The 15,569-nt window shown below is 51.1% G+C and overlaps 1 protein-coding gene across 2 annotated transcripts in view; it reads left to right on the forward strand.

Moving 5' to 3' along the window:
• Window positions 1–4,277: 4,277 nt before the first annotated feature.
• Window positions 4,278–15,569, forward strand: part of Slc6a6 (solute carrier family 6 member 6) — a 73,086-nt gene continuing 61,794 nt past the window's right edge. Inside the window, exon 1 of one of the 2 annotated variants that reach the window (XM_051154917.1) lies at window positions 4,278–4,491. The gene's annotated coding sequence lies outside the window, so the exon portion shown is untranslated. The remainder of the gene's footprint in view (window positions 4,492–15,569) is intronic. The other variant, XM_051154918.1, reaches the window with a different exon arrangement.

Raw genomic sequence — 15,569 nt, forward strand, 5'->3', positions numbered from 1 at the left:
TTTCCTTGAAGGGCCTCTTGAGCGCCAATGTGTTTGGTGCCATGTGTGCCCAACAGTTCTCTCTGAATCTTCCAGTTCCCACCTCTGGCCTGGGCCTGAGTCTCAGCTCAGGCCCCTGCAGTACCAGCTAGGTGGTGACAGGCAAACATCTACACACTAGAAAATAACTGTGGTTATCTCTGGGGGGCTCGTGTCCGCCATGTGAGCATACCCTCAGTGCCAGATAGGTATGGGGGAGCAGGTGGCCTAGTCTGACCATTTTCAGAAGAATCCAAAGTTTCCTCTTTAAAAATATTTTTCTTTACATTCATTCATTTTCTCTCTCTCTCTCTCTCTCTCTCTCTCTCTCTCTCTCTCTCTCTCTCTCTCTCTCTCTCTCTCTCTCTCTCTCTCTCTCTGTCTCTGTGTGTATGTGTGTGTGTGTGCAGGCATGTGTATGCACACCGGAGTGCAGGTACCCTCAGAGTCCAGAAAGCAGCATCAGATCCCTTGGGGCTGGAGTAAAAGGTAGTTGTGAGCTGTCTGAGGCATTTGCTGGGAACTAAACTTTGGTCTTCTGTGGGAGCAATCGGAACTCTGCTGATCTGTTTCTCTGGCCCTAGATATATTTTATTTGGTTTTTAAATTGCTTGACACAGGGTCTCATGTAGCCAAGGCTGGCCTCAAACTCTCTATGTCTCCAAGGCTGGACTTGAACTCTTGATCATCCCCTCCTTGATGCTGGGATTACAGGTATGTACCATTGTGTCTGGACTAATTATTTAATACAGGGTCTTACTATGTAATCCTGGCTGGCCTGAAACTCACAGTGTCACCAGGATGGCCTTGAACTCACAGAAATTGCTTTTCTTCTGTGCTCTGGGCTTAAAGGTATATACCACCATGCTCGGGTACAACTACTAATACTGCTGCTGCTACTACTAATATTATTATTTCTTATTTTTTTGAGACTGGGTTGGGTAGTCCTTGAACTTGCTCTGTAGAGCAGGTTGGCCTACAACTCAGAGACCTGCCTGTGCCTACCTCTCAATTGCTGGGATTAAAAGAATGTACCACCAGGGGCTGGAAAGATGGCTCAGAGGTTAGGAGCACTCACTGACTGCTCTTCCAAAGGTCCTGAGTTCAATTCCCAGCAACCACATGGTGGCTTACAACCATCTATGAGATCTGGTACACTCTTCTCACATGCAGGTGTACATGCAGGCAGAGCACTGTATATAATAAATAAATCTTAAAAAAAAAAAAAAAAAGAATGCACCACCATCCCACAGCCTGAATTTTTTTCTTTTCATTTCCTTTTTTTTTTTTTTTTTTTTTTTTTTTTTGAGACAGACTTTCTCTGTGTAGCCTTGGCTGTCCTAGACTTGCTTATGTAGACCAGGCTGGCCTTGAACTCACAGCGGTCTGCCTGCCTTTAATCCTGAGTGCTAGGATTAAAGGTGTGTGCCACCACACCCAGATTTTTTTTTTTTTAAAGCGCCACAGTGGGGGTTGGAGAGATGGCTCAAAGGTTAAGAGCACTGGCTATTCTTCCAAAGGTCATGAGTTCAATTCTCAGCAAACACATGGTGGCTCACAACCATCTATAATGTGATCTGGTACCCTCTTCTGGTCTGCTAGCTCACATGCAGGCAGAATACTGTAGAAATGCTAAATAAATAAATCTTTAAAAGTAAATACATAAAAAGCCACAGTGTCCATATGATGTCAGACTAGCTCCAAATTCTTAGGCTCGAACAGCCCGGGCATAAGCATGCGAGCAGTTGTGGGTACATGTGTTCGTATACGCAAAATCATGTCAGTTTTGTTTCGTGGCAGTGAACTCAAAACACAATGGACGAAGCCCAGAGCAGGCAAAGCAGCAACATCTGGTGGAACTGGATTCAATGCAGGCCGCCTTGTTAGAGACTTCTGACAGAATGTTCTGACAGCCTCTCACATACTGACTTCATACTCCACGCCTCACTGACTGCTGCACCCACAGCCTGGGGCTGGGTTCTCCCAAAGACCCCCTGGAAACAAACAGCTAGTCCAGGTTCAGATTCCAGCTCCCTGACTCACTGGCCAAGCATCCCGCAGGCCAATTTTTTCTCTCCCCCTCTGTGGCTCAGTTTTCCCTTTTGTAAAGTGGGAGAAATAGCAGAGCTGAGCTCTGCTCTAGGGAGGGGCAGCCTGAACCTGTTTACACGCAGTAAATTCTACCGGCCATGAAAGTGCTAGAGAAAGGAAGCTAAACAAATAAATATAGTAGGTGTAGTGGGCCAAACGGCAGTCAGCTGTGACCCCAGCTACCCAAGGGCTCTGCAGAAAGAGGATTACTTGAGCCCAACAATTTGGGGCCAGGCTAGGCAATGTAGTATCATCCCTATCTCAACATAGAGTAAATTAAAAAATGTAGAACCAGGTGTGGTGGCACATGCTAGCACTTGGGAGGCAGAGGCAGGCAGATCGCTGTGAGTTCGAGACCAGCCTGGTATACAAAGCAAGTCCAGGACAGCCAAGGCTACACAGAGAAACCCGGTCTTGAAAAACCAAAATAAATAAATAAATAAATAAATACAAATGTAGCTGAGCGCTTCCTGTTCACCAGGCCCATAAAGCCTTGTGCATTTGATGGAGTTTCAAGGGCCGGATATCACACAGCTCGCGAAGCTGACTTTAAGGTGGGGAAGCCCCCTAAGCTCCATCCTCCCATTATCTATAGTCGTCGCTTGTGTGATACTGTGTGGGTCATTAGGAGGCTCAGGCCTTCCCAGGCGGCTTTCCAAATCCAAGCCCCTGTGGCCTCTCTGCTCCCTGGCTTTCTGCATAGTCCTGTGACACCATGCTTGCAGGCCTTTTCAGCCTTGCCCTTGCTTCCTCTACCTCCAACCCCACCCCTCTGCATGCCCACTGGCCCTTGGCTTCCTGAAGTCGGCTTTGGTTCAAACTAGTTACTTCCCTACTCTCTGACCTGCCCCTTGGCCTCAGCCCTTTGTGCTGTGGGTAGGGACGTGCGAGTCTGGAATGTTGTGTAGTTAGTGTGTATGTATGTATGTATGTATGTATGTATGTATGTATGTATGTATTTTAGAGACAGGGTTTCTCTGTGCAGCCCTGGCTGTCCTGGAGCTCACTCTGTAGACCAGGCTGGCCTTGAACTCAGAGATCTGCCTGCCTCTGCTTCCTGAGTGCTGGGATTAAAAGCACGAGCCACCACCACCTTATTTTGCATCTTTAATGTCTTGTGCCAGACTAGGACAATGGTTCAGGCTGGCCAGGCTTTTATTCTCGGTTTAAGAGACAGAAGGATATAGGTATGCTCCATACCAGCCATTTGTGTGCAGAGAGAGTGGAGAGGAAAGAAAAGAAATTGGGGCTCAGAGAGGGGAAGACCTTTCTGAAGGTCACACAGCGATACCTCTGGCTCAGCCAGGCTGTGGGTGTGACAGTCAGATGGAGGATCTCATTCAAATAAGGGCAAGAATAATGGCCATCTCCATTTAAAAATAGTCACATTTGCTGACACTCCTTTGGCACTTCCTTGGTGTCTGGTGGCCTGTTCAGGTTCTTTACACTGTTAACCTCGGATCCTCCCAGCAGCCCAAAGTAATGCGTTCCACTATTTTTATTTCCGTTTTACAGATGAGGAAACCAAGAGACAGAAGGTCTGAGGAACTTGCCTGAGGTTACACAGCTATGGTGAAGCCTGGGCGCTTAGAAAGCACAGCCCCCCAACGATCACTTATTTTCACAGCAGCTCAGCCAGGCTCGCAGAACTGCACACTGGTCTGAGAGGACGCTGGGGAGGAGCGGCAGATTCTGGCATGGACCTAGCTGCAGCGGCAGCCCCAGGCCTCATTCCCAGAGCGAGGTGATTGTGCTAAAACAGCTCCGTGGTGTGGTAATGACTATCAGGACAGAAGATGAACCAAGGGTCTGGGTCTCTAGCGTCTCATCGCCTACAGGAGGGGCCTGAGCAACTTGCCCCCAGCGTTTTGATGGAGCATGAGGATGGGTGCGCGCACTCGATGAGGCGAGCCCGGGCTCTTTGTGTGTCCGAGCTCGTGTGCGCTTGCGTGCATGTGCGCCTGCGTGTGTGTGTGTGTGTGTGTGTGTGTGTGTATACGTGTGTGTGCGCGCGTGCGTGTGTGCGTGCGCGCGTGCGTGCGTTTGTGTGTGTGTGTGTGTGTGTGTGTGTGTGTGTGTGTGTGTGTGTCCCGCGTGTGGGCGTGGTTGAACATCCAAGCCCCGCCCCAGGCCCCGCCCAGGCCCGGCCAAGCTGGTATTTTTCCACCCAGCAGGATGGGTGATGCAGAGAGCTGCCTGTTCAGACAACAGACACGCGAGGTCAGGGAGAAGCCGCTTATAAATTACCGCTTCCTCCGCGCCGTCGCCAGCGTCGTGCTCCGGGACCTGTCTGCAGCCGAACTCCCGTGCCCGGCAGCCAACGTCGCGATCGTCGCCAGCCCTGCCAACCCTGTGCCAACCGCCGTGGGCTTAGCCACCCAGGTACCCAGGGCTCGTGGGCCGCCACTGCAGCCCCCTCCCCGGGCCGCGCTTCACCACTTCCCCGCGTCCCTGCGGGTCTGGCCTCCCCGCGCTCCACCATCTCCTTCACCCCTGAGGGAGGGACGGAGGGTCTCCTGCTCAGCCCTGATGGCGAGGGGGTTATTGTTTCCCTGGCAAAGGAAGGGGCCGGGGCTGCTACTGCGGCGGCAGGTGTGTGTGTGTGTGTGTGTGTGTGTGTGTGTGTGTGTGTGTGTGTGTGTGTGTGTCCCACTGGGTGGCTCCTTGTCCCTGAATTTCTCAATTTCTGAGGGTGGCTGTTTCTCCACCCCAGGCAGCCGTGCCCATGTGCGCCCCAGGGTGTGTGATGTTCCCTGCCATACCTGAGTGTAGTGTGGCCGTGTGTCTCTGTTTCCTGATGTGAGCTCTTGTGTGCCCTTGTAGATGTCTTGCCTGTGTGAACCTGTACGTGTGGCCGTGTCTCTGGAACCCTGTCCGTGTGCACGTGTGTGTCCCTGAATGTGGTTGTATCTTCGGGTCCCTGGTTGTGGGCAAGGCTGGTGTCTTTCAGCTGTATATCCCTTGCGCCCAGTGGGCCCAATGGGCATCTCTGGTTTTCCGCCGTATTTGGGAGAGGTAAGAGGGAGGTATGGCTCTTGGTGCTGCCTGGGTGTGGCACGCAGGTGGTAGTGACAGCCCCCCAGGCTTGAGGAGCAGGACTAAGGCCTGGAGGGACAGCCAGGGGCAATGGCCAGTGACTAGGACCGGCTGGACACATTTTCCTCTAGACTTCTCCCCTTCCCTTTGTGGGTTCCTCTTTTGGGTGGGAGATTCTGGTCCGCTCCCACTGGCGAGCCACACAAGGAGCCAGTCTCAGAAACAGGTCCTACAGCCCAAATGCCTCAGCCTAGACCAGCCTGGCCGCAAGGGAGGCGTGTGCTGAGCAGAGCCACCGACCTGGCTATTTTGGTCACTGCGAGGCCTCTGCCAGATCCCTGCCTCCCCCAGGACCAGCCCCAACGGCTTGGGAGACAGCCTGGGCCCCCATTTCCTGCCCGGGGAAATAAATCATATAAAAAAACTGGCCAGACGCTTGATCCGGAGGGTCTTCAGACTGCGGTTTGGTAGCACGTGGCTACATTTAGATGTCAGTAAATTGGCCTCCGGTTTGGCACAGCTAGCTTTCAAATAAATGTCATAGAGATCTTTTTTAAATAAATTTTTTCTCTCTCTCTTCTTTTTCTTTTCTTTTTTTGTTGGCTAGTAGGGAGGGGATCTCACCCAGAGTGTCTAAGCCAGAAGGAGTTTATTTTTATGAGAGAGCGGGTGAGCGCTTAGCAACCGCCTGCCTGCCTCCCTCTCTACCAGGGAGTCATCGGGGAGTGTGGGGGGCGGGGGGAGGTGAAGGGGAGGTGTTTTAGCAAGATGGTGGGTGGCTGGAGGGGGACCTAGGCACCAGCCAAGAACGCACAATAGGATGGCATCGGCAGATGGTTGGAGGTTGTCTTAGACTTTGGCTCAGCTATCCAGTGAATCTTGGGAAATGTTTCTTGTCCTCAGTTTCTTCACCTGTATAATGGGTGGGGCATACTACCCACTGCATATGTCAACCAGAGATCCAAAAGCCAGTTCTTGTCCCCAGAAAGACTATGTTCCTCTTACTGGTGACCTTGGGTAGTTCTCTTAGCTTGGGCTTGGCTGTCCAGGCGACAAGGACGCTAAGGCCAGCCTCGCCTTGTCCTTGAGGGGATTGAGGGAGATGAGGCTGAATAAGCTTGTGGTAAGCTGTAAAGCTGGGCTCGGCTCTCGGCCTGCTGATTAGAGGGTGTCACGAGGTCTTGGGTCACTGTGGTGTGTGGCAAGGGCTATGGTGCCGTCCGCAGAAGGCTTTTGTCCTTTGGGGATACCCTGGCACTGCCTGTAGTAGCGCCGTTGTGGTCACCCTCCCTGACTTTCTAACCCCCCTCTGTATCCTGCTGTGGGCCACATCTGTTTGGTAGAATCTGGAAGCTCTCCGGGGTGGGGGAAGAGCCCATTCTACAGATGGGCCAATTGAGAGCTGCCCAGGAGTCTGCCTTGCTTGGACTGTACAAAATTGGGTTTCCAAAAGCCTTCTTGTGGCAAACTGTGCAATTTGGTTTCATGGAGCTTGGGCCACCGATTTGCTGGGGACATGAAGGTAGAGCAGGGTGTGGAGGAGATGGGAGACATGGGTACTGTGGTCCTTAGGGCTAGAGTGTATGAGAAGGGGGGGGCCTTAGTACCTCATATTCCTTCTTGCTTCTTTGCACCTTTGTGTGGAGCTCTGCTACCATTTCTGCTGCAGAGGCAGCCTGGGTTTTGGGGACCCTGTTTCTAACCTCGACTTTCCAAAGGTTTAGTTCTCCGAAAGTTTCCAAAGGTCTCAGTGATAAGGTGCCATGAGTCACTGAGCACATTCCTGGACACAGGAAAGAGCTGTCAATCACAAGGAGTCCCTGGAATGCTGCCCAGCCGCTGCCACTGGGGGATCTGGGTGGGACTAGAGGGCTAGCCTGGGCTTCCAGGCTCTGCTGACTGATCCCCACTTCAGCAGCGGCTGTGGGTAAAAGACAGGCTTTTTAGGCCTGCAACCTGCTTTGTGGTGTTTGTCCACGAACACCAGCCAAAGAAATTGCTTGAATTTATGTAGTGTGGGGAGCAGCTACGGTCCTGGAACATCCACGCCCTGAGTGAGAACTAGGGCTCGTTCTTAATGGGTCTCATTTAGTTGATTAAGAAACCTTGGCTCGATGGGCGTGGTTGTGTTTGCCTTTAGTCCCAGCGCTCAGGAGGCAGGGGCAGGTGTGGATCTGTGAGTTCGAGGCCAATCTGGTCTACAATGCAAGTCTACACAGAGAAACTCTGTCCCAAAAAATCTAAAAGAAACAAACAAAGAAAGAAATGTTGGCTCATGCTGGCCCTAGGCAGCACTGGATTGGGGATAGAATGTTGGCTTTGAGGTGCTATAATTTAGAGGGAGCGGCTGCTGCAGTCACCCCTGCAATCTGTGGGGTGTCTTGAGGAAGACTTAAGAATGTGTGACCCAGTGTGTACGTGGTGAGGTAGAGGTGGAGGTGATGTTGGAGTCTGTGCTTCCTATGGACAGAGAGGGACACAGAAGGTTTAAAGGCACCGTGATATGAAATCGCCAAGCATGTTTATAGAACATGTCCACAGGGTCCCAGTTAGGGAGAGGCCATGAGAGCCAGGTGATGGAGGCCTATGCCTTCCAGGCATATAGTTATGGGGCTTTATCAGGGAGGGCAGCAGGGGTCTGGGGACAGTAGCTGGGCTGGGCTCCAGAGATCAAGGGTGGCTGCCCGCTGGCCTACCATTGGTCAAGGTACAAAGGCATTTTCTGTACCAGTGAATCTATCTGGCCCCAAGCTCTTTCTGTAAACACCAGGTGAAGCCTGGATGCCCTGTTTAACAGGTACCAGGCCATTAACTTGCTAGTACCCACCTTGCTGGAGCATGCAGATCTGGTGTCTTTAGGGAAAGTTATGGGCAGGGCTGGCATGGGGTTGCGGGGGTGGGGGGTGGGGGGGGAGGGCTCTCCTTTCCCACACCACTTTGGGTTAGAGGATTCTTTTGGAAACCTGAGCTGTGGCTGGGCTTAGGGGGCAGGGTGGAGCTTAGGGGTGGGGGCAGAGAGGCAGGAAGATAGGAATTGTTTGTCTTTTTTTTTTCCTTCTTCTTGAGTGGGATTTGACCCGGAACTTATTATTTAGCTCAGGCTGGCTTGGAATTTGCCACAATCCTCCTGCCTCAGGCTTTCGAGGTGCTGGGATTACAGGTGTGAGCAACTGTGCCTAAGTCTTCCCTGTGATTTTTTTTAAAAAAGCATTTAGGGCCTGAGATATGGCTCAGCAGGTGAAATCACTTGCCAGGCAAACCTGAAAATTGAGTTAAATCACCAGGTTCTAAGGTGGAAGGAGAGAACTCCACAAAGATGTCCTTTGATCTCCATCCACAGGGGATTCTGGCATACCACATGAGACACACACCAAAATAAGTAACATTTTTAAAAGCAGAGAGATGTTATAAGGGTTTGGGGACTGTAGGTGAGTAGTACGGTGTGTGCTTAACCCGAGGCTCTTCTTGAGTTTGATCTCTGGTCCCTCCCCCGCTCCCAATTAAATTAAGACTGAAGTATAATATACTGAGATGCAGAGATAATTCGAAGTGTTTTAGATATAAGTTTAACTACCACCCAGATCAAGATAAATATCCCTTATGTTTGCACACATATTTGTGTATGAACATAAGTGTGTTGGTGCGTTTGCAGAGTATGCACCCAAATGTGTACGTGTGCTGATGGAGGCCTGAGTTCAGCATCAGGTCCCTTTCTCCATTATTTTCTATGTTATTATTATTATTATTGTTGTGGTGGTGGTTGTTTTTTTTTTGTTTTGTTTTTTTTTTGTTTTTGTTTTTTTGTTTTGTGACAGGGTTTCTCTGTGTAGCCTTGGCTGTCCTGGACTCATTTTGTAGACCAGGCTGGCCTTGAACTCACAGCAATCTGCCTGCCTCTGCCTCCTGAGTGCTGGGATTAAAGGCATGAGCCAACACGCCTGGCTTTTTGGTTTTTCAAGACAGGGTTTCTCTGTGTAACAGCTCTGGCTGTCCTGGAACTCATGGAAATCTACCTGCCTCTGCCTTCCAAGTGCGCCACCACCGCCTGGCTTCTATGTTATTTTCTGAGACAGGGTCTCTCACTGAAGCTGAGCTAGGGTGGTGGCCAGCAAACTACATCTTCCCATCTTTGTCCCCGCTCCAGTGCTGGGGTTACATGAATGCAGGGCCACATCTGCCTTTTTATTTTGGTGCTGGGGACCTGAACCTGGGTTCTCCTGCTTGCATAGCCAGCCGTCTTACCTGCGAAGGCACCTTTCTAGCTCTTCCTGCTCCTTGCTTTTTTTGTTTGCTTGAGGAGGGGACCCAGGACTTCACCCTTGCTAGGCAGACACTGTACCACTGAGCCACATCCCCGGCTCTCTCCGCCCCTTAAAAACACTTGTAGATGTCTGTCACTGTGAATGGGTTTTGCCAAGTCACCACCTCATCATATCAGTGGATTTGTGCCAAGGATGGTGAATCACCCTTGTAATCCCAGCACTGTTATGTGTGTATTATGTATGGCTAGCTGTAGCACTGTTAAATGGGAAGTAGGTTCTAATAGGGTTATAATTCTGTTTTATTGTGAGTTATTGCTCTCCGAATGATTAATTTATAAATTGAGCTTTATCTTAGTTATGTGTAAGGGGGGAAGTGGTATAAACTGGACGTCATTGTTTTCTGCCCTGTGACACAATGGGCACAACAGCCCTATTACAACGTGTCCTGCAGATGCTTTGTCTATGGGTGTGGGATTGTAAGAGACTCTCCTGTGGGCATCGTGTGCTAGCCTTTTTATGGACATACCGTTTCTTTTGCGTAGGAGTGGGAAACTGCCAAGTGATTCACTTTTCAGTTACAAAAATTACATACTCAAGCAATACAAAACTATTATAAGCTAAAATATATCCACTTCAGATCATTACAAAGCATACACATATAAGGTTGGGTTTAGGGTATAAGCTGTGGGGTGTGTGCTTGCCTAGTGTGAGGCCCTGGGTTCCATCCCCAACACTACAAAATGAGTAAATAAAGACCTCACGGCTATCTATTGCCCTTACATAGAGCTTTAGCTGTGCGGTACCTGAAGTGTCGGTAGGAACGCAGACTGCTTTTTATCACTTTCTGGGTCCGTTTTCATTTCCTTGTGGGTGTAAGGATTTGCTCAGCGGGCCAGCCAGCCAGCCAGCCAGCCAGCTGTGGTTTGGTTTGGTTTTAAACAAAAACAGTGTCATACTGTTCCAGGTTCTGGGTCTGTACAAACAATGGCCCATTATGACCTGCCACCAGGCAGAATGTCCTACAGAACACATCGCAGAACGAACAAGCCCACCAGCCCACTGTGCACATCCTTGGCTTGTGACCCACTGGCCTCTTCTGCCCTAGCTGACCACCCAGACTGCAGCTCATTGAGGGAGTCGCCCCACCCAGTGGCTTCCAACTTGCCCTAAAGGTGAACAGCAGCCTTGAGCCCCTTCCCACTGACAGGAGGAACACCCATTCAATCCTCCTGCCTCAGCTTCCCAGGTGGCTGAAACTGCAGGTGTGTGCCACTGGTTGCACTGCAGATGCTTATTGAGCACCTACTGAATGTCAGGCACCATCCCAGGGGTAGGAAGGTAGCAATGAATAAACCAATCTCTGCTGTTGGGCTGCCCGCAGTCCCTCGGGAGGGTGAGGCCAGCATAGGGCGGGGGGAGAAGATGAGTGCCTGGAGGTTAATGTACAATCCCCGGTCTTTTATGCTGAGGGCAGGCACTTGGGAACAGGTCGCAGGTGTGTGGAAGAGTGGTCCTTTGACTACAGAGTTCAGGGATTGTGTGGACTTTGTTTGGGATCATCCAGGTAACCTGCCCCACCCACCCACCTCAGGGACTAGGTGCTCTGGTGAGGCCTGGGTGAGGTGTTTATCAGTGGAAGAGTTCCAGCCTTCCAATCACCTATTGTTCAGGTTCCCTGCCTCGGCTGCACCCACCCGTTCTGATTATGTAAAACTCCCCTTCTGGGAGGTAGGTTAAGGACGCTGGCATTATCTTGTGCAACTGACTTTTCTAGGAATGGAACCCAGGGAGGGTTTTTCCACAGTTAGGTTGGAGCTGCACCACTGAGCCACATCCCAGCCCCTCACCTGGGTGTTGCCATGGTGTTATTCATAGTCTCAGTTAATGGGAACAGAGTGTGAAGGAAGCACCCCAACAGCAGGCTGCTTGAGAGATACCTATAGTCCAGGACCTAACTCCTGGAACCCTTGGAGAAGAGCCTGGAGCCTGGCACTGATGAACTGCTCTGGTCAGCCCAGGACTGAGATGCATGGGGAAAGAGTGGGCAGGACATTCTACCCACACTTGTTGCGTATCCAGTGGACAGGAGACATCTGTTAACCCATCTCCTTTGCTTAGTCTGTTCCCCTTGTCCCCTTCCCCATCCCCTCTGAACCTCGCTATCTCTATTAAGTGGCTGGAGCTTCAGGCTAGGTCTCCTAGCGGGGACATTCTGAGGGTCCTGTTTCCATGGCGCTTGTTAACAGGGTAGAAGTGGAACCTGACTGATTGCCATGTTCCATCAACCCCCCCCCCCCACCACACACACACACCCCTTCCTGCGGGAAGCCGGTAGGCTGAGGTTGCTAGGTGCTTGGCAGGGGGTGGACAAGTGTGGCTGGCCTGCGGATCTGTGCAGTCATGCCTAGTGGGTGAAGGGCGCTGGAACAGGGCTATTCTGAGGACTCTGCCCCTGCTCCAGGGCTGATCAGCCCCAATGGAAGGCTGGCCATGATTTCAAGGACCTTCATTCTATCACCAGATGGCACCTGGTGTCCACAGCTTCCTGACCAGCCGCCATGTCTCCTGGGCGTCTCTCTGTACCATCTAGGAGGCAATGCTCAAGAGGCTCCCAGTGGCTCCCTAGCACTCTGTGAAATCAGACTGAAGAAGAATTTGATGCTAGAATCTTTCCCAGATCCGGCTCATCTCTCGTAGTCTGGGGTTCTCATCTGAGCCTAGTTGTTTGTTCCCCATCTTCTCCCCATTCCTCAAGGACAGCTTGAAGCTTCCTCGGCCAGAAAACATTCCTTGACCCTAGGTGGTGCTTAACATACAGGAAGCCAAAGATCACAAGAGCGGACTTGAACTTCCGTGCCTCAGCTACTAGCCTTGGCGTGACCTTGGATCTCTGTGAGCTTGCTGTATATCCACCTGCCCACCAGCTGGGGACACACTGAGAGGAGGGGAAGACACTCCAGCATCTAGCAGAGGGGCCTGGTTCACAGAAGTGCACCCCCATCCTGAAATGAGAGCCTATACTTTGAACATCTATTGGTCGGGGCTTGGACCCACCCATCCACCCACCTAGCAGGTACTTATTTCTCCCAGGCTGTGTAGCTATGGCTAGTGAACAGGACAGTCTGAAGCATGCCCTCCTGGGGCTGGCTGTTTGGCAGGAGTGATGGATGTCCAGAAAGGGGAAAAAAAAAAAAGTTACACAGGTGGACTTACAAAATCAAAGTTAGGCATTGTGAGCCAGAGCTGGTGTCCCTGGCTTCTGGCTTACTGTGTGACCTAGGTGAATCCTTATCCCTCTCTGGTCCTTGAGTTTAAGGAGATCACTTGTCTTATAATGAGGAAAAGAGTCCTATGCCTGTGTTGTCAGGATGTGAGGTGCTGTGCCCTTGTCCTCTTGCTGATTTTCCAGCATGGCCTGATCCTTGCTCTGAGAGAAGGCATCCCAGTTTGGAGAATAGAGTTCCAGAGCAGCGCTGAGTGGAGCTATGGCCACCAGCTTTTAGTAGAGAATAGCTCCTTGGGAACAACGTGGGTTTGCTTATTAAACTAGTAGGGGGAGAATGTAGGTTAGAACAAACCTTTAAAAGGAGGAGAAGAAGAAGAAGAAGAAAAAAAAAAGTCCCACGCTTGCCAGCCCCTTCCCTAGGTGCTGTGGAGTCTATTTCTGTCTTTCATTTCTCGAGGGTAGAAGGTGGGCTTCTTTTAAAGGTATCTTGCTGTGAGCCGGTGAAATGTGTCAGCCCCTACAGAATATCCTCCCAACCAGCTTTGAGCCACACCGGGGGTTTTGTGTATTTTGTTGGTGGGAGTGTCTGAAGATGAAACCCAGAAAGATAGGTAAGGGCTAACCCCAGGACTGGGGAGCCTTATAAAATGCTGATATTGTTTCTTTATGCTCCTCCTCCCCCTTTTCTTTTCTTTGTAGCCCATCAGGGCACAGTGGGGGAAGTATGGCATGGTGAACTGTTTTAGGGGTGGCAGTGAGGTGCTAACCAGCAGCTGTGATGTCCCTTTATGCCTCTTTGTCTCCCCAAATCCCACTGGTGGGAAACCTGCCACCCCTTGAGGCAGTGTTTTGTTGCCTGAAAGGAGAAGGGAAAGCCACCGGGCTTCTCTAACTCAAGGGTACTAAGTCAGTATGGTCCGAATGGGAGATTGCTGTCAGCTTGACCTTGCCAGAGATCACACCCAGTCCTCCAGCTGGGGAGAGTGGCAGGGTACATATGTGTGTCTGTTTTTGTATGAAGGTGAGGGCAGTTAAAGGCTGGAAAAGGGGGCTGGAGAGATGGTTCCAGGTAACCTAACACCCTCTTATGCACAAAACGTCAATGTACATGAAATAAAAATAAATAAGTTATTAAAAAAAAAAAAAAAAAGACTGGGACAGGGAAATCACCTGGAAGCCACCAGTCTCTTCACTAGGCAAGAGCCATACCCTTCTTAATGTCGACACCTATGTTGAGGCCTGTGCCTCCTCCACAGACTCCAGCCAAAGGATAACTTGCTTCCTTTGGATGTAAAGAGTTCAGCCTTCTGCCACCATTCTCGGAAAGCCCCAAATTTGCCACCAGGAAAATCTTGTTTGCTGCTCTCCCTCCTCACAGGGGCGATAAGTACTACCTACCAGTTCTCCCTGATAACCCAGCCTGAGCCCCTCTCTTCCCCCAGAGCAGCCCCCCCCAACCCATTAGTAATTTTTCTTTACATGGTATCATTATTACCCTGACTTGAGATTGCTGTTACCAGGGGCCTGGAGCTGCTGGCTGTGGTCCATTGTGGTGTTGTAGGGTATAAATCCTGTAGACCAGCTCTGCTCCGATTGGGTTTTTAGATGTGATTTCTTTCCTTCCTTCTTTCTTTCTTTCAGCCCAGGCTGGCCACAAACTCATGATCCCTCCAGCTTCAGCCTCCTGAATGCTCGGATTACAGGTGTGTACCCCCATACCAGGCTTCCTTCCTGTCATGCTATAGGTCAGGTTGGAGTCTCCAAGTTGGAACCTAGCATTCAGTAGGCTTTAAAAGCCCAGCTGAGATGGCCGCACAGTGGGTGCACCTGTGGTCTAGTTATTCAGGACGTTGAAGAGGGAGTGTGGCCAGAGCCCAGGAGGAGTGAGGGCAACATGGCCTCACATAGGGAGGGAGACCCAGGCTGTAGACCCTTCTTATCCAAAAGCTGAAGATGAACAATATGATAACTTCTATTTCCTTAGTTTTCACATTTTGCATAGGAAAACCCCAACGCCTTTCTGAGGGCAGGTGACTGGCTCAAGGTCATAGGTCTGGGAGTTGGCTGAGGCGGCCTTGGTCCAGTGCCACCTTGGAAAGGATGCTACAGGGAAGCCGCTTGCTACTCAGCTGTGTTGGCGGTCCAAAAAGCCACAGGAGGCTTTTGCAGGCAGCCAAGTCGGATGTAAGTCAGGGGAGAGGCCAGGGCCAGCCAGGCCCTGCAGACAGGCCTGGTGGCTCTAGGCAGTGTGTCAGGACAAGGCCCACAGCGTGGGATCTGGCATGTTGCCTGCTGGGGTGGTGGTGGTGTAGGGGAGTCTTTGAGAGAGGCTTTTGGCTCCTGAAAGACAACACAGGGCCTGCTGGAACACCCCTCAAATAGCCCCCCCCCCTCCCTCCCCCTGCTATCTAGAAACATTCCAGCTTGGAGGCTAGCAGAAGCCCTTGACCCACAATTGGTGCTGCCTTTGTAGGAAGTTGCAGCCACGTGGAATTGTCTCAAATTGGGCTCTGCTTTGAGGGTGGAGAGGGACCCTGCGGTCTGGCTTCTTACCTGCCAGGGGCATATGTTTACATGGGTCACGTGGCCTCAGCAACTGGAAGAGGCAGGCTGAGTCTGAGTTCTGAGAACATGGTGGTCCCTGGGTCAGAAGTGCCAGTTATCATCAGACAGTGGAGAGACTTGGTGGCTCCATCCACATCTGGCATTTAGAGCTGGGGGGCGGGGTTCACAGTGTGTTGTGAAGAGTCCTCTAGCTGTTTCACAGGCCAACCTGTGAGGACTGATTTAAACATGTCTTCCTGTTGCCCCCCCCCCCCCCCAGTTGAGGATTGTGCATGAGGAGGAGGGTCAGACCTAAGCTTTGCAATAGACACATGATGGATAGAATGTCAGACTGTGGGGGACCTCAGATGTCGTCTGTCACCTACAGACTC

Source organism: Acomys russatus, chromosome 13 (assembly GCF_903995435.1).
Source record: "Acomys russatus chromosome 13, mAcoRus1.1, whole genome shotgun sequence".
Classification (NCBI taxonomy): domain Eukaryota; kingdom Metazoa; phylum Chordata; class Mammalia; order Rodentia; family Muridae; genus Acomys; species Acomys russatus.